Raw genomic sequence first — 26745 nt, 5'->3', positions numbered from 1 at the left:
ACTACTTCACTACTTTTTATTTTTATTTTCTCACTACCTATTCAACTTACCTATTCACTGAGATTTAATGAATGAATGAATGAATGAATGAAATTAATTTATTTCGGTCAGTACAAACATAACAAAAAGCAAGTTTTACAATGATGATTTCATGACGATGATTTCAGAGGACAAAATTACAACAAAAAACATAGATATTCATTAAAACAGACCGTAAGGGTGTAGGCTGAAGCTACAGCTTATTACGCCAACCCCTCTTACTTATACAACAACATATTTGGCATCAATCATCACATCAAAAACAAAAAATTTCATAACCTTTTAACACAAAATCCAATTCCAAATATCATTTATTTACATTACTACCATTCATTTTAAATCATGTATTTTATATTTGTTCATTAAATAACTTTTAAATAATTTTTAAACATGTTAAGTGCAGTGCATGTTTTTAAATTCTTACAAAAACTGTTCCATAGATTCACCCCTCTGACTGAAATACAATGATTTTTTACATTTGTTCTAATCCTTTGTTTTTGAAATATACATGTTCCTCTCAAATCATGTTGACTTTCTCTCATTATAAACAACCTTTGGATACTTTGTGGTAGCTGTCCATTTTTTACTTTATACTTAATTTACAGGAAGATATTTCCTGCTTGACATATACTTTCTGCAATTCATGTCTTTTCTCTCTCTATTATTATGTGTTACATTGTGCTGCTGCTGCAAAGACAAAAAATTTCACCACACATGCTGGTGATATTAAACCTAATTCAGATTTTATGTCTACAATGGTGATTGTGGGCCCAGCTGCATTAGAGGATGATGGGGTGGGTTGTGATATACCAGTCTCCATCTGTTCAAAACATGCATAGAATGCATTGTTTATCAGGAAGGGATGAGTTGTAGTTGATGATGCTGCCCATCCTTGCTTTGATTTATGCAGTATGACTCAGTTGATAAAATAACAAGTGTGATTCAGACTCATAGTGTTTCAAAATGTATTTGCTGCATCATGCATTATCCTTAGTGACCTGCATTCATCCAATAAAAAGGGGTTAAATGTATCCAAAGAGAATCTGTCACTGGTACCTGGGGAAAACTCAGTGGAGATGCATAGCTGCAGATGTTAATTCTATTCCTGCCGTCCATTTCAATAATACTCTCTTGTTGGTAGAACAATTTCTATTTTCTAGGGAAAACCTATATTGCCACTGTGATGGACAGAAAAGAAGCATACTGGAATTACAGAATAACTGTTAACTTTCAACATCTTTTGTAATTATGGCTGGACTGACGCTGAATATCATATGCAGTTTCTTAATAAATTGTATGCAATTTCTGTCAGAAGCAATGGAATTTGCAACTTGTGAACAATAACTGAACTCCAGATTCATGTTTTATTGAGAAGTTTCATATAAACTTATTAGCCCTTGGCTATCTTTCTTTCCTTGAGCCACTGCAGAGCAATATAAAGTAGGGAAGTTATCAGTTAGGTGTTTCTATTGTGCCATCTTTCCAGAGCCATTACAGCTGACTTTGAATATTTTCCTCTGTCAGGGGATTTGTGAGACTTTGGCCTGCATTAATAGATGATTTCCATCTCATGATTTAGAGTTTGCCATGTGGTGGTGTTATGGTGTATAAATTAGGCATCTGACATTCTAAAATCTAGCAGACCTAATTCTGTGGATTGGAATTTTCAAATGTAGTTTCCATCATGGAATGGAAACTTAATTCTGAAGACATTTCAAAACTATTTTTCAAATGTTATTCTTAGCTCGTTGTCATGGTACTTCAGTTTCTTTATTCCCTTCCATTCAAAGTATTATGTGTCTGGAATATGTGGGATGTGGTTTGCTAGTTATCATAAATCGTGCTCTCTGGTTCACAGACAATGTCAAATGTACCTAGTGGATTGGGAAGCTGGTTAATTTTTCTCCCGTTTTGCTCTGATCACAGTACTGATTAAAGATTCTGGCATGTGATCAATGACGGCATGTTTAATTTGGAGCTTGTTAAAAGTAGAAGGTTTGACACTTCAATCAGAACAGTGATGATGCAAAGCAAAGAGCTGTCAGCTTGGTGAACACTGGTTACAAGAATTATCCTTCTTTTCTAAGACTGAAACTGAAATGTGTCTGGGAAAAAATGCAAAAACTTCCAACTAATCGGAATGTAAAATTAAACAGTTTACTGTTTATCAACAGATGATCAAAAAGTTTCAGAATTTTTATCAAGACTATTAGGATAACCAGCCAAATTTGAATGTATTTGTAAATTTGAAATTCTGAGTGGTTTTTCATCTTTATAAAACTTAAAAGAGAAGGATAAATTGTGCAGAGACAGTTGATGGGTCTGAATGAATAGAAGATGAAAACAGCAAAGAGTGACTGAAAAATTAATGATTAAAATGTCAGTACAAGATAAATCTGGAAAATAAATGTAAGACCAGATTGTACGTTTTCAGATCTTAAGAAGTGAGATAACAAATCAGAAGTTTTTATAGATATTTTGAAAAGGAAATAATTAACAAAATGAATGTTGGACCTGTTAAAAGTGGATCCAGAGAATTGATTATAAACACAAGGAAATGATAAAAAAAACAAGTATTTTGCATCACCCATCTCTTTATCATCACAGAAATAGCTCTACTCTATGAATTAGAAGGGAGAAAATAAACTCAGAAAGTTACTAACTTCAAGGCATGGTTAATTTTGATAGTTATGGTTGGTGAAATATTTCATGTACCAGTTTTAAGTATCCAAAGTTCCCAAAATTTTGAGAAGGTTCCAATAGATTGGAAATAAAAGATGTAACTGATTCAGTAATGTAGAGAGAAAGTAAGATCTCTGTATGTTAACACCTGATAGTGGGAAAATGTTAAAGTTATTATCAAAAAACCATAGAGAAACATTTTGAAAATAAACAGAGCCATCATGCAAAGTCAATGTAGTTTCATGAGAGAGAAATCATGTTTGACGAATTTATCGCAGGAATAATTTTTGATGGATAACATTGGTAATCATTTTCCACTGTTCCTTAGATTCAGGATCAGTTCCTGAGGATTGGAGAATGGCTAATGTTATCCCACTTTTTAAGAAAGGAGGGAGAGAGAAAACAGAGAACTATCGACCTGTCAGCCTGACAACGGTGGTGGGGAAGATGCTAGAGTCCATTATTAAGGATGAAATAGTGGCATATCTAGATAGCAGTGATAGGATTGGGCCGAGCCAGCATGGATTTGCCAAGGGTAAATCATGCTTGACTAATCTGTTGGAGTTTTTCGAGGATGTAACCAGGAAGTTAGACGGGGGAGATCCAGTGGATGTAGTGTACCTCGATTTTCAGAAGGCGTTTGATAAGGTCCCACATAGGAGATTGGTGGGTAAAATCAAAGCTCATTTTGATTTTGAATCAAAGGAAGACATTGACATGGCTAGAAAACTGGTTGGCAGATAGAAAGCAAAGGGTAGCGGTGAATGGGTGTTTCTCGGAATGGCAAGTGGTGACTAGTGGGGTGCCACAGGGCTCGGTATTGGGACCACGGCTGTTTACAATTTACGTCAACAATTTGGATGAAGGCATTGACAATAACATCAGCAAATTTGCTGATGATACTAAGCTGGGTGGCAGTGTGACATGTGATGAGGATGTTAGAAGAATTCAGGGTGACTTGGATAGGCTGGGTGAGTGGGCAGGTACTTGGCAGATGATGTTTAATGTGAATAAGTGTGAGGTTATTCACTTTGGGAGTAAGAACAGGAAGGCAGATTATTATCTGAACGGTGTAGAGTTAGGTAAGGGAGAAATACAAAGAGATCTATGAGTCCTTGTTCATCAGTCACTGAAGGTGAATGAGCAAGTGCAGCAGGCAGTGAAGAAGGCTAATGGTATGTTGGCCTTTATTACAAAGGGAATTGAGTACAAGAGCAAGGAAATCCTCTTGCATTTGTACAGAGCCCTGGTGAGACCACACCTGGAGTATTGTGTATAGTTTTGGTCTCCAGGGTTAAGGAAGGACATCCTAGCTATAGAGGAAGTGCAGCGTAGATTCACAACGTTAATTCCTGGGATGTCTGAACTGTCTTACGCAAGGAGGTTAGAGAGACTGGGCTTGTACACGCTGGAATTAAGGAGATTGAGAGGGGATCTGATTGAAACATATAAGATTATTAAGGGATTGGACAAGTTAGAGGCAGGAAATATGTTCCAGATGCTGGGAGAGTCCAGTACCAGAGGGCATGGTTTGAGAATAAGGGGTAGGTCATTTAGGACAGAGTTAAGGAAAAACTTCTTCTCCCAGAGAATTGTGGGGGTCTGGAATGCACTGCCTCGGAAGGTAGTGGAGGCCAATTCTCTGGATACTTTCAAGAAGGAGCTAGATAGGTATCTTATGGATAGGGGAATCAAGGGATATGGGGACAAGGCAAGAACCGGGTATTGATAGTAGTTGATCAGCCATGATCTCAAAATAGCGGTGCAGGCTCGAAGGGCCGAATGGTCTACTTCTGCACCTATTGTCTATTGTCTATTGTCTAAATGGTTGATGGACTAAGATTTCTGGAAGGCATTTAATGCACATGCCACAACAAATGTTATTGTGGAAGAATAAACCTTGTGAAAGAGGTAACAAGTTGGATTGGAATGAAGACTGATGGACTCACAATAAAAAGAGAAAAGGCAATTTTTTTATTCTGATTAGCATATTATATTCTATGAGATCAATGTTGGGGCCTCAACATATTACAATTTATATAAATGAATTTGCTGATTGCAAAATCTGTCAATATGCCAATGGTAGATTGGAAATAAATTGTAAGAAGGGCATGGGAGGCTCTGATGGGATATAGGAAATTTAATTGAGTGGACAAAGGCCTGGCAGATGGAGTATTATTTTGGAAAGTGTGAAAATATCTACAGTAGCATGAAAAAGCATAATATGTCAATGGCGAGAGATTACAGAGTCTGAGATGCAAAGGAATCTGGGTATTATTGAGTAAGATTGACAACAAAGTCCAGCTCTTAGCCTACATGTGTGGTTTAGCTATGAAGCCTGGTAGAACCATTTCTACTGAAAGGAGAAGGGGAAAAGGTGGGTTACTGGCACTTTAAAACCAGTTGCTTTAGGCAGATGAGCTTGTCAGGTATGGTTGGCAACTCGTCTAGGAGGAAGAAAACTGTGATCTCAAACCTACACTGTCTTGCCACTATACCTACTCATGGGGAAGGATTCAGGAATGAATCCTGAGGGGAAAATCCAGAGCTGGAGTCCCAAAGGCATTCCTGTATTGAGTTGAACTTTGACTGGCAACATCTTTAATGCCGCTGGGGCCGAACTGTATCCGTCTCTGATGTTCCATTGGATTCATCAGCTGCATGGAGTGGGAGATCCTGCTGCAGGAGCAACAGCTTTCCCTCCCTTTCTGCCTTAGCTTGCATACTGGTGGCACTGCACCAACCGCAGTAAACAGCTGGGGCACTACATCCATGATTGACCCCAATAGAGGCCTCGTAAAGCAAGATTCACAAGAGACCAACGTGCAGTTACAAAAAATAATTAGGAATGTTAACTGACTAGCATCTGTTATTATGAAGGGCACTGAGGACAAAAGTAGAGCATTGTGCTTCAGTATTATATGGCATTGTTGAAAGCTCACCTGACATGCTGATCACAATATTGGTCATTCCATCTACGAAGAGATGTAAATCTTTTAGAAACAATGGAGAGGTTTCCTTGACTGATAAGAATGGTTAAGTCACCTCACAAGGAGAGATAGGATTAGTGAGATTTATTGAAATTTAGAGAAGTACATGAAATGAGAGGGTTAAAGACAGATCTTTTTACTTGGAATGGAGTTGTCCATTTAGAGTACACATAATGTGCAAACCTGTTAGTTGGAAAAATAGACAAAGCATGAGATCCATGAGAACTTGAAGAGTGCAGATGTAAGCCATTAAGGCTTACTTTCTTGTTTTCTCCTTCAAAGATGAGCAAAACCATTTTGGTTGGCAAAGTAAAGTCATGACTAATACAATTTTCGAAAACAAGCAAGATTAGTTTTGTGGAAAGGCAAAATCCTCCCTGTAAACTTATCATTAAGAAATAATTAATTTTAGAATTGTAGCTGACTAACATGAGTAGATTAGAAAATCAGTGTGGGTTTTCTTGGTGATATCAGTGTGAAGGACTTGATTGAATCATAAGGGTGTTAGGAGGATGGGTGGGCGTAGGATGTTTCCTGGTGGTTGAAGTGGAGGTGGGGAGGGGATATAACTGTTTAAAATAAAGGGTCTCTTATTTACAGTACGACTAATATGAAGCTATTTTTCACTCAGGAAATGTTAAGTTCCTTGGAAATCTGTTCTTTAAAGGGTGAGAAAAATTAGTTTTTGTATATCATTAAGGTAGATGTAGACAGACTCTTTATAAACAAGGATTAGAATTAGAATTTATTTAAAACTTACATCCATCCCACAACATGAGGGAGTAAAAATTGTTGCGTTACGACTCTATTATAATGTACAGATAATTGAATTTAACAGTGAAAGGTGAGTGCAGGCAGGTGAGGCTGCAGGTATAAAATCCGAATCAAATTTGCCATGATCTTATGAAATGCTGAGGACCAAGTGTTCAACTCCCAGTTCATATATTTGTGCATATCCCTTGAATTTTAGACCTTTGTCACTGATGGCAGTCTCACCGTTTGTGGATTGATTAAATTTGGGGATGAGTAAGAAGCCAGATTTTGAAGAGCACAGATTTGAAAACAAGGTTGTGAGTTTTAAAATTGACACGTTGACCACTGAAGGTTGGAAAGCACACGTGGCACTGATGAACAGCATTTATTCTCAAATAGGATATGAACAACTGTATTTTGAATGACTTCCAGTTTATTGAGAGCAGAATAAGATAGGGGTGCTTTCATTGGTATACCAAAAGAAAATGTAACAGACATTTATATGAGAGTTTTGGAAACAGGCAGACAATATTATAGAGGTAAGAATAGATGGTGTCCAACATTAGAATGGTGTCCAACAATAGATGGTGTCCAAAATTACTTCCAGTGCAAATATCTGCATTGAATTTTCTAACATATTTTAGACACATTTTGTCAGTATTACTATACTTAAACTTATTTTAATGAACAGGCAGTTTACAAATTCAAATATAAGTTATATCTTCTGCAATGACAGATTACTCCTTTGCTGTGCAGTGAGTAATTAGTAAAAGGATAAAATTCTTCATAGGCAAATCTTTAATCATAATTCACAGCAGCAGATCTACACAGTGATACGTGAAAATTCCATTCATGCTTATATATATTCTACATCAGTTAATGATATCAACTGAAATAGCACTGAAACAATATAACTGACTCTGATGTCCCTGATGAAGAATTTTCATATTATCTGAGGAAGGTGACCTCCTTATTTAGCAACCTGTTAGAAGCCACATTGTCAGTTTGTCTGATATGCTGTTGCCATTTTCAGTTACTGCAATATAGAGGTAATAATTTTGCTTGGATGAGAAAATACTTTTTGGGAGCATTGGCAGAAACAACATGGCATGTCTTTTGGATTTACGCCTGCAATCAGTGGGTTATGCTGACCTACACAAACCTATATGCTGTTTTGATAACAAACTGCCAGTCTGTCATTGCCAGCCGATGACAGTGTGTTCCATACAAAGAATTCAGTAATTCCTGGCTATTTTACAGCTATGAATTACCGTCTGTCACCATAAACGGAGAGGGAAATAATGCACTGAGCAGGTCTATAATTTTATTTTTCAGCTGAGAAACACCAAACAAAATTCAAAAAAATATATAGGACAATTGCAAATGTGCATAAAAGTAAATTAGCATTTGATGTGATAATTGGCATTTGAAATCAAATCAACTGACATTTTTACATAAATGTGCTTTATATCTGTGTTTAATTGCAGCCACAGCAATATCCCTTCTTTATTGCCTTTTCATTCATTGAGTCAAACTAATTTGAGAACTGAAATGAAAGTATTTCTCAATAGAGTACTGTTTATTTGAAAGTAAAAGAAAACAAAGCAATGTTGTTTCCTCTTGTCATGTGGAAAAAAACCATGTATTATCAGAACAGATTTTGTCTCCACTTAATTGCTGTAATGGTTTGGCTTTGTGATAAGTATCATAAAAATCTACAGTGATAAGATCTGCAAGCTGCCTTCTTTCTAGACTCTCTTTGGATATTGTTGAAACATTAAGGAAATTTGTTTTGGCTTGCATATACTTATAAGCATTTCCACTGCCTTTAATTATCTTGGCAATAATGATTTTAATCCTGGTTTTGTTTTTATGGAGGTATTGGTGTAATTGGAGATCCACTTTGAGAAACTAAAGAGCAAATTATTATTCCACAAAAGTCAATTCCTTGGGCAATGGACATTTTATGGAATATTGATTGTTACTGATGATACTGGGTGAGAGCTACACAAAAATTTGGCTGAATCACTAAAACCCTGTACTCAGTCTAGCCCATGCTGAATTAACATAGATGTGTAGAGCCACAGTGAGGTTCAGTTGTCTTCACCCTTTCATTCCTGGAGTCAGGCAATAAGGAGCAGTGACGCTTTGCTGGCAAACTGGGCCCCAGGCAGTGTACCACTAAAGCCCTGCCTCTGCAATAGCACCCAGCCCTGAGAAGGAGTCTCATCTGCTGTCAAAGTATTTAACAGGAGTATTAAAATGTCATTGATAATCAGAGACATTGATCCAGAAGAATTTAAACACGATTAAAAGTGATTTAAATCTTTGAAAAAAGAAACAAATGAAAATCAAGTTATCTTGAAACATACACTCACCTTCCTCTCAAGGGCAACTGGTGATGAGCAATAAATTCTGGTCTTGCCAGTGATGCCCCTATTTGAAACAGGGAATAAAGCTATAATCAAAACTTTCCTTTCAATTTCACTCTTCCAGAATTGAAAGTATTCCACTTTGCAATCAGAAAACTAAATAGGGTGTAGCATCTGGTTTGCAAAAGTCAGAGCAAAGAGAAAACAAAACTGATTTTAATTATTTTTGTCATCATACTTGATTCATTTGCATCTTTCTTCCTAGTGTAGGTAAATAAGATTATCTTTTTACATTAAAATGCTAATGTGTTCTCAACATAATAAACCCAATGCATATCATCCTCTGTGGTTAACTCCACTCTCTCCCCATTGCAAAACCCAGTTCGAATCCATCGTGCCTTGGGTAGATGCCCTCTACAGTGAAGAAAACCCTATCACAGATATTACCAGGATTTTAAAGATTCTTTTCACTAAGCAACTCCTGCTGTAGCATACGGATTTTGTGACCACTCATCCTATCAACAGAGAAGATAGTACAATGAAAATTAAAAAACACAGGTGCTAAAAATATTCCCAGAACACTGTAAACTCTGGACTTGACAGTACTCTACAGTTGCTTGCCAACATAATCTCGTTGGCAGTTGTGTAAAGTCCTCTGCCAAAGATCCATAATTAATTCTATTTTCCAGTGAATGGTTATGATTACATCATGAATTTGAGCTTCAAAAATAAAGGGATGCATTTCCATTTGGTGCCTTTTTGGAACAACAACGGTGCTATCGATTGTAGTATTTCAGAATGTATGTAAAGGGAGAACAGTTCCAAGAATTGCAAGGCAACTGTAAAAGGTGGAGAGAAATATAAGAGAAACAGTCTTTAAAGTTGGAGGCAGATATACAAGGGAATAATCTGTGCTAAATCTCCTCACTATTCTGGGCATTTACAGGTATATATTTTTTTGATGCTGGGTAAGGATTCTATGTCATTGTAAGGGTGCTGTTGTTAAACATTTTATGGGATCCAGAATTTCTATTATGTATGATCTAACGGCAGAGATAAGGGATGAATTACTAAGAGTGAGATTCACCTGTGAATAACTATATTGGGGCATTTCTGCATAAAATATTAAATGGTCAAGAACAAAAAGAAGCAACAAATGTAAGCATTGGTAAGAGATTGGTTGTTTCATAATGGTTGGGATTAAGGAAAGGGAAGGAAAAACACAGGGTAGAAAGAGCCATTTTTCCTATCATATTAGTGCATACCCGAGAAGAGGAAGGGAAGAAAAGGTAGGAGGACATATCTAGTCCTATTTTGAATAAGCAATTCTGTGTATTTAAGGGAGGAACAATCTGCAAAGAAGCTGCATATTGTTTAAAGTGTCATCACTGAAATTTGGCATGTACTCCAGAGATTTGCCATGACTTTAAATTGCAATCATCAAGCTCCTCCAGTCTACAGCTGAAGATATTTTTGATGTCTTACAATTTGCCATTCATAACAGGCCCTCGACTATAGCACCCTGGTGCATATAAATGAGCTCTCATAAACTTTATTAAATTCAAACGAGATGCAGACTTGGGGAAAAAAACTATTTGCATATAACCTCCCCGTAGTAATCAAACATCATTGTCTTTTTAGAACACACACTTCTGAAGAATATGTGTTCTAAAGCCTCTTAAGAGAGTTGCTTTGGAAACTGACAAGTGATCGCCTCTGCTGATACTTGAGCAACAGTTCTCTTATTAAACAATCTAACATGCACTGATACTTCAAAACACATTGGAACCAGTCACTGAGCATGGGAAAATCCTGGTTCTGTGACATTATTACAAGATCAGGAAAGACAATAAATAAATGCTCATGGTAATTGGCCATCATCAACACAAATCATTACAATATTGTGGAGATGTGGTTACCATATTTTCTGACTTATAGACAAACTTGACTTCTGGACATCTGTAAAAACACAAACCATTTGTAGCCCAGGGCAGTCCATATTCTCCATATATCAATGACCCTTACTACTTTAACACGGGTTACGAAATTTCATTTTCTATTTCCAACAGAGCAGCAATGGACTGAGCTTCCCACATTAGCAGAACTGCACACTTCTGCACGTTAAGTCATCACCTCATGAACAGTGTGGTCAGAGGGGGTTCCGTTTCCTCATTGCTTAACTCTCTCTTTCAAAACAAATGGCAGTTGTTGGGTGATATGGCTCGGCATTTGGTGTTAAGGCTATTGACTCTGGGGTGTAACCCTTAGAGATGAGTAGAAATGGCATATGGTGAACAGTGGACTACAACAAGAAACATGAGATCAGACCAATTATTCTGCTGCCCGAATTAACCTGGAAGGGACCTGCAGTACTGGGCAGAGAAGGTTTGAAGACTCACGAACGTCTGCTGCTCTAGCTGACCATTACAAGTGTACAGAGCTTGGCAGCTACTGCACTGTAGCAGTGGTGGAGGAGGGAAAGAAAGGGAAAAGAAAGGCTAGAGGCAACCCCAATAATCTGCGGTATGTTTGAGCATATGTTGAGGATATACCTTTGCTGAGTTTTTTGTTAATAATAGGCCATCAAGTTGCATTGGTCATTAATGCCAGTGCATGATCAATACCCATGTCATGACTTAATTAAAAGATTGGGTAAATATAGCTTGCACTATACTGGTCGAGAAGCAATTGCAGTAAAAAGCATTTCAGTTGTCAGATAAAGAACTTAGGTAAGAAGAAATACTTGTCTGTTGACAGAATCCATAGACGTGAAACATGAGGCTTCTAAGCAGTGAGGCACAAGATTCCAGCCTGGATTATTTGCCTTTTGCCCGAACAAGCCAAGCTGATAAGTGTTGGCACTTACCAGTTTGTCTTGTTCAGGCAAAGGAAATTGGTGCAGTTTAATGGCTCATGTTGATCTGGGCTCTGTGCTTGGATGCCGAATTCTTCACAGATTTGGCACACCAGGGCTGCTGAACGAAGGAGGTAAGATGATGGTTAAGCACAAGTAATGCCAATCTTGTCTGAGGTCCTATTCATTGTCTCGCCTGCACCACGTCCTTCAGTCTCTCATTGTCTGCCCTGGACCATTATTACAATTTTTTATTACTATTTAGGGTTTCTCCCGGATCATGTGTCTGAGACATTGTGAAACAGCATCAATGTTTCAAATTATAGATCCTTTCTCTGAGCTCAGTAAACTTATTGTACACCCATAATAGCACAAGTTAGTTTGATAGTCCGCAGGTTCATGATTAAAAAATGTGGAGCCAGATTGATCAAAGTTGTCCAAAATTTTATCTTTAAGGAACATAAATATTTCAGTAAGTCTCTGGTTACTTCTTAGCTTTGGGGGATACTCAATGTGCTGAGGTGAGCTAGCAGAATCAGCTCTGTAGAGAGGAGATTGCAGCGATACTCAGCTGTCGGCTGCATTGTCTGATGTGCTCTGGTAATGTTATGCATGCCCTGGATCATGTGTCTGGCTTGTTGAACAATCTTGTTCTGCAGATCTCATAATAAATGAATCATGTTGGTTTGCACTGTAAGTAATTTAAAAATCTAACAGTAACCATAAGTTGCCTCATTGAAATCCTCCTGCCAGTGCAGCACAACAAAACTTGTGCATGACCTTGTTCTGCAGCCAGCTGGCACCTGTGCCATCCTTGCTGCCCACCCTGGCTCCAGGCCACTCCTGCCTGGTAAGTTGCCAGATGCTGATTCCATCACTACCTATTTGAGTTTTTTTTCCACTTTTGGTGTCAGTACCCAAGTGGGTAGCTGGGGGTGTTTAATTAAGCAACAGCATGTCTTCATTTTTATCGTTCTGCTGTTAATGCCCAGCCAGGTTACTCTCCTTGGTTATCGAGAGGAATACAGGGCAGAGTGCTAATGAGAGGAAGGAGGGAAAGAAGAAGTGCGGCACAGTAGTGTACTGGTTAGCACAGTGCTTTATGGTTTTGGCGACGCAGGTTCAATTCCCGCCACTGCCTGTAAGTATTCTCCTGGTGACTACATGAATTTCCTCTGGTTTCCTCACACCAGGTGCACCAGTTGGTAGGTTAATTGGTCATTGTAAATTGTCCTGTTATTAAGCCAATATTAAATTGGGGATTGCTGCATGTCATCACTTGACGGCCCGGATGGGCCTATTCTGCAGTGTATATCAATGAATGAACAAAGAAATAAAGAGGTGGAGCCACATACTCTATAACTTAAAGGAGGTTGTGTAACAGAAGAGAGCAGAAACTAGGATATGAAAGGACAAGGAAAACTCTCACCTTGTGCAGTTTCTACCTTGCCGTGATGACATTCTTGGTAATAGCCTCAGTGAGAGCAAATGATCTCTTTCCTGTGGAGCTACGTTGATGTCGTTATATCTTCCTGTCATTTAGCTTCTGTTGGCTCTGTATGCATGTCAGTCATCCTGATTTCCATGATAAAGAACGGTAGGTGCTAGAAATCTAAAATAAAATGTATAAATTGCTGGAAATACTCATCAAGTCAGGCAGCATTGTTACAGTGAGGAAAAGAGCTCAGTGACCTGAAACATGATATCTTCCTCTCTCCATGTATAAACCGCCTCATCTGCAGAGTATCACAAGCATTTTTTTTTGTTTTAGTCCAAATTACAATGCCTTCCAAAAATTAGAATGTTTGAATTATTATCTGTTAATTTGGCATTCTTTCTGGAATGAAAATTTCTTCTGGTACCAATGTAAAACATACAAGATGCTGCAGGAACTCAACAGGTCAGATAGCATTTATGGAGAGAAATAAAGAGTCGGCATTTTGGGCTGAGACCCTTCATCGGGACTGGAAAGGAAGAGGGAAATAGCCAGAATTAGAAGGTGGGTGTAGAGGGAGGAGTGCAAGCTAGAAAGTGATAGGTGAAGCCAGGTGAGGGGGAAGGTAGGTGGGTGGGGGAGACAATGAAGTAAGAAGCTGGGTGATGACAGGTGGAAAACACAAAGGATTGATGAAGAAGGAATCTGATAGGAGAGAAGAGTATACCAATAGAGAAATGGAAGGAGGAAAGGCACCAGAGAGGGTTTACAGGCAGGTGAGGAGAAGAGAACGGGTAAAAGGGGAGCCAGAATGTGAAATGAAAATGGAGAGAAGGGGGAGAAATTATTGGAACTTGGAGAAATTGGTGTTCATGCTATTAGGTTGGAGGCTACCCAAATGGAATATAAAGTGTTGCTCCTCCAATCTGAGAGCGGTCTCATCATGGCAGTAAAGGAAGCCATAGACCAACATGTCGGAATGTGAATGAGGAGAGGAAATAAAATGGCTTATTCTGTTTACTCTGAATATTCAGCGTCTGCAGAATCTCTTGTGTTTATCAATTATGTACCAAAATCCTACACAAGCACTTCTCAACATAAGGATTATTTTGCTTCTGCAATTAGCTGACTGACCAGAATTTGTCAAAGGAACATTTTTCACATGGTGCCATGCTTAAATCACAGGGACCTGACAGGCACTCAAGAATTTTTATAAATTGACCTAGGTACAATTACTTTGATAAGCAATCTTTTCTTTGCTCTCTGTACTTCACCTGAGAGAGATACATCTTCCGTAGCAGAGACTTCAAATGACATTCAGCAGAGAGACCAACTTGTCCGTTGAGGTTAAAATCTCCACTACATTGAATTTTTATGCTGCAGGCTGATTGCAAACCATTGCTGGTAACATATGTCAGATAAGGTAGTCATCTCTCCACTGATGTTCCCATCAGGTGCCTGGAGTTTAGTTTGACAGGAACAGCTGTAATGTTTTACTTTCAGTGGATTGAACCCGTGACTTATGTCAGGTGCTGTGTTTCCCAAAAGTGCAAGACCTCGCTTTGACACCTAAATTGCCATCAAGTTAGTGTATTTGAATTGAAAAGTAATTTATTTCGAAAACTGACAGATGGTGCCAGAACACACTACACAAATATTTTGGATGTCCATAAGGCACCAACTACAATGATGCCACTTTTTTTCTGTCAATAATATCATATGAAGGAGAAAACTAAATGGGCAACCAGTTGCCTGAGATGCCAAAGCATCTCATCCTTCGAATGGCCACCTTGACATTGACTGAAAGTAAAGTTAGACGCTTGACTCTACTTGAATATTGAAACTGCTTCACTTCACAGAGCTGCACAGATCCTCAAATTCTAACTAACTGAATGCCTGAGACAGTTATTGAAATAGAGAATATAATGAGACTTTGCTGGAGATACTCTGCCGGCCAGGCAGAATCTGTGGAGAGAGAAGACATGTTTTAGGTCGGCGTCCTTCCTCAAAGCTGGTAACCCTGCTTCCTTCTTCAGTCATGATGTATTTCTAGAAGTTTCCGTCTTGCTTTCAGTTGTCCATCATCTGCAGTGTTTGCTGTTGCTGCAGTGCTACCATTGTAGCTGTTTTCCTCAGAATGCTCAGAACAGTATCCAGCCTTAAAGCATTTACTTATTATTTAAAGGTATTGCAGAATGAAGCCTCAAGTAGCTTCCATTTCAAGCCAAGCTTCATTGCTTTGCTGATCTCTTACTTCTCTCTGCTGTTGCTTATTTACTAGCAATTTCTATTTCTCTTACTTCCTATTGGCAAACCACAACTAACTCCACCTGTATTATGCATTATGAGTAGTTCTTCAGTCGATGCATTGATGCAAATGTTAGACCTTTGAAGACTCCTGTACAGCAAGGAATGAAGTGGTTCTTTGCAATGGGTAGGAAGCCAACAATACTCCCTGGGGTATGTTTAAATTATTTGTTGATTAGCTACTTTGTGATATTGCAGGTTGGGAGTGAAGACACAAGGTCTACAAACAGGTTCACTTAGTGGTCTGCCAGTATGCTGTGTTATGGAGTTTTAATAAAAAGTGAATCACAGGGAAATTGTGATTTTCTTTTTATTAAAGCAAAATAATACAGTATACAAGTGGACCATCAAATGATCCAGCTTGTAGCACTGATGTCTTCATAGTGCCCAACAAACAAATAATAACATATGCAGTGGCATCCACTGGCCTACAATGCACACATTTCTCAGCATTGTATCACACAAGCATGACTTACTGTTTTCCTCAAGTGGAAGGTGACCCACTTAATTTTCTTAACAGAGACCTTCTCTTGGAATCTGTCCTTGTTATCCTGACCCTTTTCTACCTTGGACTCCAACCTTATCATCTACTCTACTACAGAGCAGTACTCATGCCATCCTACATCGTGGCCTCTCACTGACCTCACCAATCAATTCTTCAGCCTATACTCCCCATGGCTCTGTCAGCCAAACCATAATCAACTTCATGTCAAATGACCTGATGGCAGATTCCAGCACCTTCCCCCACTTAAGTTCTTTTTCTGTTGGTACTTCACTCTTTCAACACTACCTAACCCCCGCTAATGTGTCGGCTGAACTCAGTCAGTTGGTTTCCACGCCAACCAACTATTTCCCCAAACTACCCATCCTGCAGTCCACACCTGGATCGACCATTGATATAGATCCTCATATGCTGTAGAGTTTTTCAGTGGAGGACTCACAAAAGCATTTTCCAGTTGCCATAGGCTGTCCAGTGTTGAGAATTTTATTTCCATAAGCTCAGATGACTTGGCGATATTGACCTTAAAAAAGATTGGCAAAAGAGTTCTATGCAATAATATTTGAAGTTCCTAGAATAATATGAAAAAATGTTGTTGGTCTTCTTTGATATTGAGCTAAGGCAGAGATAGCTGACTGGGTACATAATTGGCTCGATAGTAGAAAACAGCAAGTAATAGCTAAAAGTTTCTCCAACTGCAGGCCTATGACTAAAGGTGTGCCACAGGGATTGGTGATGAGACCTTTGTTGCTTATTCTTTATTTAAATGAATTGAATGTGAATGTTCAAAGCATGGATGGTAAATTTGTGTGATAAAATAGGTGATATCGTAGATAGTGGAAGATTACAGGGGGATCATGATAAGGTAGGCAAGAGAGGCTGAAGTCTGGCAAATGGCTTTCAGTTCAGATGTGAAGTGCATTTTGGGAAGTTAAGCCAGGGGTGATCTGATACAGTGAATGATTGGGCCCTGGGAGAGTTGTAGGACAGAAGGACCAAAGATGAAAGTACACAGTTCACTGAAAGCAGCATCACTGGTGGTCTGGATTGTGAAGAAGGCATTTGACATGCTGGCATTCATCAGAAAGGGCAATGCGTACTGCAGTTGGGACGTTACGGTGCACTTGCTCAAGGCATTGGTGAAACCACAATTCATCTACTGTGTACTGATTTGGGCATCCTGCTATTGAGTAACAGCATTGAAAAGAAATGTGGGACAGTAAATTGATAGCACGGGATTAGAGGAAAATGGGTCAAATGTGGCAGATGGAACTAGCTTGGTAGACAGCATGGTCAGCAAAGACAAGTTGGACTGAAGTCCTGTTTCCATGCTATATCACCCAATGACTCTTAAGTCAAGCTCTCCATTAGAACAAATGTAGAGCACTACACAGTAAATACATAGAAAGGTCCAAAGAAAGTTGGAATAACAAGCTCTTTGACCCTTGCACTTTTAAATGATCATGGTTGATCACAAACCTAATTTCATACCTTTCTCTCTATCAGCAGTACAACCATTGATTAACAAAAAACTCATTCAATTTCATACTTAAAAATAACAATAATTTAGCATCAGTTTGCCTTTGCAGAAAAGACTTAAACATTTCCACCATTTTGAAAACAGATCTAATCTTAACTTTACTCCAAAGAATACCAGCTTTTATTTTGCCCCTTGCCTAGGGTTGTCCAAACAGTGGAAATATTTTCTCACTGTCAGCTGTATGTAATTTCTTGGAATATTCAATCAAAACAATATTTAACTGTTTGAATGTCAAGGAATACAATCCTAATTTGTGTTCTCTCACCTCAAACTTAAGCACTGGGAGCTCAATTATGTTTGGCACATTACACGACAATTCATCCAAGGCCAATCAGTGGTTCAGCAAAGCAGGAGGTTGTGTTTTGCTCACTTCAATGTTTTCAGGGCATTTATGGCAAAGGGTTCCTCAACATGCTTCACATTGGTTAACAAGATTGCAGCAAGGTTGTGTAGACTAATATGGACTGTGGCATTTCCAGGCAAAATCTGACCTATTTACCCACCCCAAACATAGTATCTGTGGTACCTGGAACATAACCTCATCAATAACCAAGATAACTCCATGGATGGAGATTGAAAGCCATGAACTTTAACATCAGTAGCATGAATGGCAGCGATGCTTCACTTCCAGATGAACTCAATGTCTTCTACGCACGCTTTGAAAAAGAGGACACAACTACAGCTGTGAAGATCCCTGCTGCACCTGATGACCCTATTACCTCCATCTCAGAGGCCAATGTTGGGCTGTCTTTAAAGAGAGTGAACCCTCACAAGGTGGAAGGTCCCAATGGAGTACCTGCGAAGGCTCTGAAAACCTGTGCCAGCCAACAAACAGAAGTACTCAAGAACATTTTCAATCTTTTACTGCTATGGACAGAAGTTCCAACTTGCTTCAAAAAGGTAACAATTATCCCAGTGCCTAGGAAGAATAATGTGGGCTGCCTTAATGACTATTGCCCAGTATCACTCACATTGACAGTGACGAAATACTTTGAGAGGTTGGTCATGATTAGACTGAGTCCTCCTGCCTCAGCAAGGACCTGGACCCATTGCAATTTGCCTATCACCACAATAGGTCAACGGCAGATGCAATCTCAATGGCTCTCCACATGACTTTAGACCACCTGGATGACTCAAACACCTATGTCAGGATGCTGTTCATCAACTATAGCTCAACATTTAATACCATCATTCCCACAATCCTGATTGCGAAGTTGCAGAACCTGGGCCTCTGTACCTCCCTCTGCAAATGGATCCTCAACTTCCTAACCAGAAGACCACAATCTGTGCGGATTGGCGATAACATATCCTCCTCACTGACAATCAACACTGACGCACCTCAGGGGTGTGTGTTTAGCCCACTGCTCTACTCTCCATATACTCATGGCTACATGGTTAGGAATAGCTCAAATACCATCTATTAATTTGCTGACGATACAACAATTATTGGTGGAATCTCAGGTGGTGACGAGATGGCGTACAGGAGTGAGATATGCCAACTAGTGGAGTGGTGCCACAGCAACAACATGGCACTCACTGTCAGAAAGATGAAAGAACTAATTGTGGACTTCAGGAAGGGTAAGATGAAGGAACACATACCAATCCTCATAGAGGGATCAGAAGTGGAGAGAGTGAGCAGCTTCAAGATCCTGGGTGTCAAGATCTTTGAGGATCTAACCTGGTCCAAACATATCAATGTAGTAATAAAGAAGGCAAGACAGTGACTATACTTTATTAGGAGTTTGTCATGTCAACAAATACACTCAAAAACTTTTATAGTTGTACTGTGGAGAGTATTTTGACAGGCTGGATCACTGTCTGGTATGGAGGACTGAAAGAAGCTGCAGAAGGTTGTAAATCTAGTCAGTTCCATCTTGGGCACTAGCCTACAAAGTACCCAGGATATCTTCAGGGAGCGGTGTCTCAGAAAAGCAGCTTCCATTATTAAGGAATTCCAGTACCCAGGGCATGCCCTTTTCTCACTGTTACCATCAGGTAGAGATACAGAAGCCTGAAGAAACACACACAGTGACTCAAGAACAGCTTCTTCCCCTCTGCCATTCGATTCTGAAATGGACTTTGAATCTTTGAACACTACTTCACTTTTTTAATATACAGTATATCTGTATTTGCATGTTTTTGATCTATTCAATATACATTAACTGTAATTGATTTACTTATTTATTATTTTTTTAATTTTATTTGTTATTATCTTTTTCCCTGCTAGATTATGTATTGCATTAAACTGCTGCTGCTAAGTTAACAAATTTCACGTCACATGCCGGTGATAATAAACCTTATTCTGATTCTGATTCTGAGTAAAATTCATTCTAATTCTCAATATATCTCTGGTGGAGTTTAATTTTTTTAAAGGTTTTTGCATTTTTGAAAGCTGTGCTTTCAAGATACATTTATGTACCAGATGTTTATCAACTAAAAAAAATTGCTAAACTAGTAGCATAGTGGTTGGCACAATGCTTTACAGTACACGAGACACAGGTTCAGTTCCTGCTTCTGCCTGTAAGGAGTTTGTACGATTTCCCCCTGACCACATGGGTTTCGTCCAAGTGTTCTGGTTTTCTGCCAAAGTCCAAAAACATAAGGATTGAGACATTAATCAGTCATTGTAAATTGTCCCATGAGTTGGCTCAGATTAGATCGGGAGTTTGTTGGGCAGTGTGGCTCAAAGGGCCGAAAGGGTCTATTCTGCACTGTATTGCAATAAAATAAAATGTAAATAAGTCAAGGCATAAACAATTGTGTAAAGAAGTACATGGATGAAAAAATGTTTTGTTGCAGAACAGTACAAATGTAAAAGGAAGAAATTTTTTGACCTAATGCAACAAGATGAACATCAAAGTTAAAAATTAACTAGACTCTGAATTTAAGAATTATCTCCCCATTGAATACTGTCAGAAAGAGAGTTCATATTGTATTATTTAGCTCTTTCCAACAGAGCACATTAAATATCTGGGAAACTGAATAATCGGAAATGATGGGCTCAGTGATGCTGGAGCAGAAAGGAGGAGAAAGCATTATCTGCTGAGCCAACTAACCAAGCCTGAGTGAGAAACTGCTGAATCTGCCTTGATTAGTTTGGACATTGTTAGGCGCATCTACTTCAAAAGCAGCAGAATATGTAAAACCAGGAAATTCAGTGAACATTAACAAGGATGGCAATTGGCTTCAAGAGAGACTGGTGGAAAAGACAGGCACATAAGAGTTGAATTTCAATACAGAAAGTATATTTTAGTACAAACTATGAGGAGAGACTGTACAAAACATGCTTCAAAGTAGAGATATATGGGATGCTTGTGCACTAATGTTTGAAGATAACATAGATATTAAAAAACATAATAAAGTATAAACGAACCTATCAACCTCTGCTTTAAATATACTCGATGACTTATCCTCCACAGCTGTCCGGAATTCCACAGATTTCTCACCATCTAACTAATGAAATTCCTTCTCATCTCTCTTCTGTAAATGGACATTACTCTATTCTGAAACTGGGCCCTATGGTCCTAGATTCACCCACAATAAGAAACATCCTCTCCATATCCACTCTGTATGTGGCCTTTCAATAAGTACCCACCCCCCCCCCACCACATTCTCCTAATCTCCAGCAAGTACAGTCTCAGATCCATCAGAGGTTCCTCATACATTAACACATTCATTCACAGAATCATTCTCGCAAAAATCCTCTACACCCTTGCCAATGCCAGCACATCATTTCTTAGATGAGGGGGCCCAAAAGTGCATACCATTCTCCAAGTGTTGCCTGAACAATGTCTTATAAAGCCTCAGTTTCACATCCTTGCTTTTACACTTGAAATGAAAGCTGACATTGCAGTTGCCTTCCTTACCACCAACTCAACTGAAAGTTAACTTGAGGGAAACCTACACAAGGACTCCCAAGTCCCATTGAACCTCTGATATTTGAATTCTCTCCCCATTTAGAAAATAGTCTATGCTCTAATTCCTTCTACCTATGTGCACGACTATACACTTCCCTTCATTATATTCCATCTGCCATTTCCTGGACCGTTCTCCCAGTCTGTACACGTCCTTCTGCATACCCTTTGCTTCCTCATCACTACTTGGCTTTCCACCTATCTTTGTATCGTCTGCACACATGGCCACAAAGCTATCAATTCTGTCATCCAAATCATTGACATATAACATGAAAAGAAGCAGTCACAATACCGACCACTTTATTCTGACTCTGCCTCCTTCCAGTCAGCCAATCTTCTATCCAGGCTAGTATTCTTCATGCAATACCATGGGCTCTTACCTTATTAAGCAGCCTCATGTGCAGAACCTTGTCAAATGCCTTCTGAAAATCCAAGTAGTAACGTCCACTTACTGACTCTCCTTTGTCCTCAACATATTCCAACAGATGTGTTAGGCAAGATTTCCCGTTCAAGAAATCCTGCTGATTTTGGCTACTTTATCATAGCATCCATGTACCCCAAAACCTCATCCTTAATAATGGACTCCTATATCTTTCCAAACACTGAAGTCAGGCTACTGACCTATAATCTCCATTCTTCTGTCTCCCTCCCTTCTTAAAGAATGGAGTAACATTTACAATTTTCCAGTCCTACAGAACCATTTGAGAATCTAGTGATTCTTGAAAGATCATTATTAATGTCTCCACAATCTCTTCTACTACATCTTTCAGAACCCTGTGTATAGACCATGTTGTCCAGGTGACTTATTTACTTTCAGATCTTTCAGCTCCCCAACCACCTTCTCCTTAGTAATAGCAACTACACTCAACTCTGCCCCTGACACTCTCAGATTTCTGGAATACTCTAGTGTCTTCCACAGGAAAGACTGATGCAAAATACTTATGAAGTTCATCTGCAATTTTTTCGGCCCCATTTTTAACTCTCCAGCATAACTTACCAATGATCCAGTATCTACTTTCACCTCTCTTTTACTCGTTATAAATCAGGAAAAAAATTTGGTGTCCCTTTGATATTATTGGCTAGCTTAATTCATATTTCATCACTTATCACTTCTTTTTTTTTTAAGTTGCCTTCTGTTAGTTTTTTTTTAAAGCTTTCAAATCCTCTACCTTCCCACTAATTTTTCCTATTTTATATACTCCCTCTTTTGCCTTTATGCTGTCTTTAATTTCCTTTGACACACAGTTTCCTCATCCTCCGCTTATAATACTTCTTCATCTTTGGGATGTATCTATTCTGAATTGCTCCCAAAATCTCCAGTTCACATCTCATGCCTCTGTAGTCATTCCCTTTACTCCACTGTCGTACTGATACATCTGATTTTGTTTTCTCCCTACTTTGATCACTACTTTCAAAAGTTTCCTTTACCATAAGCTCCCTAATAAAATCTGGTTCACAACACAACAGCCAATCTGAAATTGCCTTTCCCTTAGTGAGCTGAAACAAGCTCCTCAAACAAGCCATCTCATAGGCATTCTACAGATTTCTTCCTTTGGGATCCAGCACTAACCTAATTTTCCCAATTTACCTGCATATTGAAATCCCCATCACTAACATAACATTGTGCTTTTCACATGCCATTTCTATTTCCCCTTTAAATTTATATCCCACATCCTGGCTACTGTTTGGGCCTGTATATAACTACCATCAGGGTCTTTTTACCCTTCCTTGCAGTTTTTTAAAAACTTTTACCCACAAGGTTTCTACATCTTCCAATCCTATGTCACCTCCTTCTAAGGATTTGATTCCATCTTTTACCAACTGAGCTACCCAACCCCTTTGCCTACCTGCCTGTCCTTTTGAAACAATGTGTATCCTTGGTTGTTTAGCTCCCAACTATGATCTTCTTACAGCCACATCTCAGTGATGCCCACAATGTCATTCCTGGCAATCTCTAACCACCCTCCAAGATCATCTACCTTATTCCATATACTGCATGCATTCAAATATAAACCTTCATCACCTTTTTCAATTTTGCCCCCATGTTACACTTCACCTCATCCCACTGACTGCAATTTTGCCTTATCATCTGCCTCTTCATTCTCACAGTCTCACTATGCACTACATTGACTTGTGTACCAACCACTCCATCCTCAGCCCAATCGCTGTTGTTCCCATTGCCCTGAAAACGCAGCTTAACTCCTCCCCAACAGCTTTAGCAAACCGGCCCACAAGGATATCGGTCCGCTCAACTTCAGATGTAACTTCTTGCTTTTGTACAGATCAAACCTTCTCCAGAAGCAAACCCAAACATCAAAAAATCTGAACCCCTGCCCCCAGAACCACTTAGTCAGCCACTCTGTCTTCTGTAGCATTATCTTGTTCCTGTCCTTACTAACACGTGGCACTGGGGGTAATACAGAAATTACTACCTTTGGATGTCCTGTTCTTTAGTTTTTTCCACAACTCCCTATACTCACTGTTCAGGACCACTTCCCCTTTCTATGTCTCTGTGTTACTATCGAGTCTGCTATTATAAGACCATAAGACACAGGAGCAGAATAAGGCCATCTGGCCCATCGAGTCTGTTCCGCCACTCAATCTCCTCCTCAACCCCAGTTACTGGCCTTTTCCCTGTAACCTTTGATGCCATGCCCAATCAAAAACCTATCAATTTCTTCCTTAAGTACGCCCAATGACCTGGCCTCCACAGCTGCATGTGGCAACAAAGTCCACAAATTCACCACCTTTTGGCTAAAGAGGTTTCTCTGCATCTCTGTTTTGAAAGGGTGCACCTCTATCCTGAGGCTATGCCCTGTTGTCCTAGGCTCTCCCACCATGGGAAACATCCTTACCACATCTACTCTGTCTGGGCCTTTCAACATTCAAAAGGTTTCAATGAGATCCCGCTCATCCCTCTAAATTCCAGTGAGTACAGACCCAGAGCCATCAGACGTTCCTCGTATAATAACCCTTTCCTTCCTGGAATCATCCTTGTGATCCTCCTCTGGACCCTCTCCACTGCCAGTACATCTCTTCTAAGATGAGGATCCCAAAACTGTACTCAAGGTGAGGCCTCCCATTTATTCCTACTACCAAAGTGCATGACCATGAATTTTCCAACATTGAATTTCATTTGCCACTTTCTTGCCCATTCTCCTAATCTGTCTAAATCCTTCTGCATCCTACATGTTTCCTCAACACTACCTGCCCCTCCACCAATTTTCATATCATCTGCAAACCTGGCAACAAAGCCATCTATTCCATCATCTAAATCATGTATATACAGCACAAAAAGAAGTGGTCCCAACACTGACCCCTACAGAGCACCGCTAAATCACTGGCAGTCAACCAGAAAAGGATCCTTTTATTCCCATTCGCTGCCTCCTACCAATCAGCCAATGCTCTAACCATGATAGTAACTTTCCTGTACTACCATGGGTTCTTAACTCAGTAACCACCATTGCCACTTTGCCTGAATTTACCCTTCCCTGCTGCGCCTCAGAGCCAGCTTTAATGCCGCTGGCCTAGCAGCTGCTCCTTTGCCCTGATAGGCCATCCCCCTTGCCCTCCAGTAGTTTCCAAGGGGTATACTTGTTACTGAGAGAAATGGCCACTGGGGAAACGTGCAGTGACTGCCTACTCAGTTTATTTGTTTGGTTTTAGCTTCCTAAGCCTCAGAGAGTCAGGGAAATCTTATGTTCGCCTTTACTTCAAGAGTGAAGATAGGTGGAGGAGAGTCCACAAAAAATTTGTTTAACTGTGGATCATCATTGCTTAATTAGTGCATGGAATTGGATACTTATTTTGTTGCCTACGTAAGAGGCATATCACCAAAGGTTTTTGATGGATATCTTTTTTAATAGAAAATTACTTGATACTAGTATTTAAGAAGACATAATAGCATTAAATAAATGTTTTCCCTATAGATATTAATAAACTGTGAAAATGACAATTCAAATTGTTATTATCCACAGGAAATAATAGTTTAATTTTCTTAGTTAACACAATTTTATAAACACTGCATAATAAATATTTCCTGAATTTTTATTTCTGTTTACAAGCCATGTTAGCAAATCAAATGGCTTTCAAATTCATTATTTTGTCTTAAACGGCATTAAAAGACATTTGAATTAGATGACTGTTGAGGGATATAGGACATCATGGGCAAATGGGACTGACTTGGACAAGTTTGGCCAAAGGGCCTGTTTCCATGCTATATGACTCTATTTGAATATACAATGTTGGCTTGGAGCAAATCATATTAGAATTTCTTTTGCAAGACTATCTACAGACAAGCAAGAAAACCTAAAGATCAAAACACTATTCTGCATGATTCTTTCAAATTATGTTGAATTATGCAAATATGCAAACTTTAGTAAGTGTTTCTCCTCATCTCTCAGCTCTCCAAAAGCATTGTCTGTCATTCCATTTATTAATGACTTTGACCTAATGTTTCCTAGCTTATTAATATTCAAATATTACATTGAAATGTTAGTAAGTGGTTATTTTGTATAAATAAGATATTTTTATAAAAAGGAAGCCGGGTGTAAGTGTAAAGATAAACAATGACGATCAGCAAGTTTTCAACAGCAATTTTGCAAATTCAGAATGTGCCCTTGGCTGTGGTGATTGCTATCCATAGAACAACATGCTTAAGTCTTTGACTTCAGAGAGGAAAGGCATGGAAGCCTTCCTTAAAGCAGGAATCACGAAATGTATGTGTACTGTCAATTCCTTGCCTTCGCATCCAGAAGGTTTTACAATCTCCCATTTTTTAAGCAATCTTTACTGATTTTTAGAAATTTCTCTATGCGGCCCTACCTGATGAAGGGTCTCGGCCCTAAGTATCAATTGTTTATTCCTCTCCATAGATGCTGCTGACCTGCTGAGTTCCTCTAGCATTTTGTATGTGTTACTTGGGGAATATTTCTTGGCTGGCATTTTTGTTTCAGCTCTGCAGGATGGCCTCAAGGACCTGATGTGAGTAAGAGATATCTCAGTGGAAGCTATTTTTGCCCTTGTCATGTACCAGTCTAACCTCACCTTGACTGACCTTAACCTGGAACAGTTTAGTCTGGCTTTCCTACAGTTAGAATAAAAGATTCAACCAGAGGGACATGAGGGTTCTCAGGAAGTTGTGTGCATGTTTATTTGCAGTTCATGTCAAGGGAAAATCAAAGGAAAAATTATTTAGTTGCTTGCCCAGAATGTCTGTGAGGAGGTTGCATGGATTCTCACACATTCAGTTTCATTTCCTTAAATAGAGCCAAAGAAGCAAGAGGTGAGTGCAGTATGTGGCTGATAGACTTGAATCAGAATCAGAATAGGGTTTCTATTTCATATAAACCATATAACCA

General features: G+C 39.1%; 1 protein-coding gene across 1 annotated transcript in view; it reads left to right on the top strand.

The window, feature by feature from the left end:
- chl1b (cell adhesion molecule L1-like b) overlaps positions 1-26745 on the top strand; it is a 547507-nt gene that overhangs the window by 343657 nt on the left and 177105 nt on the right. The gene's annotated exons all lie outside the window — the stretch shown is intronic.

Source organism: Hypanus sabinus, chromosome 19 (genome assembly GCF_030144855.1).
Source record: "Hypanus sabinus isolate sHypSab1 chromosome 19, sHypSab1.hap1, whole genome shotgun sequence".
In the NCBI taxonomy this organism is placed as follows: Eukaryota; Metazoa; Chordata; class Chondrichthyes; order Myliobatiformes; family Dasyatidae; genus Hypanus; species Hypanus sabinus.
The sequence above is the reverse complement of the archived record's forward strand: the minus strand, read 5'-3'. Positions and strand labels throughout refer to the sequence as shown.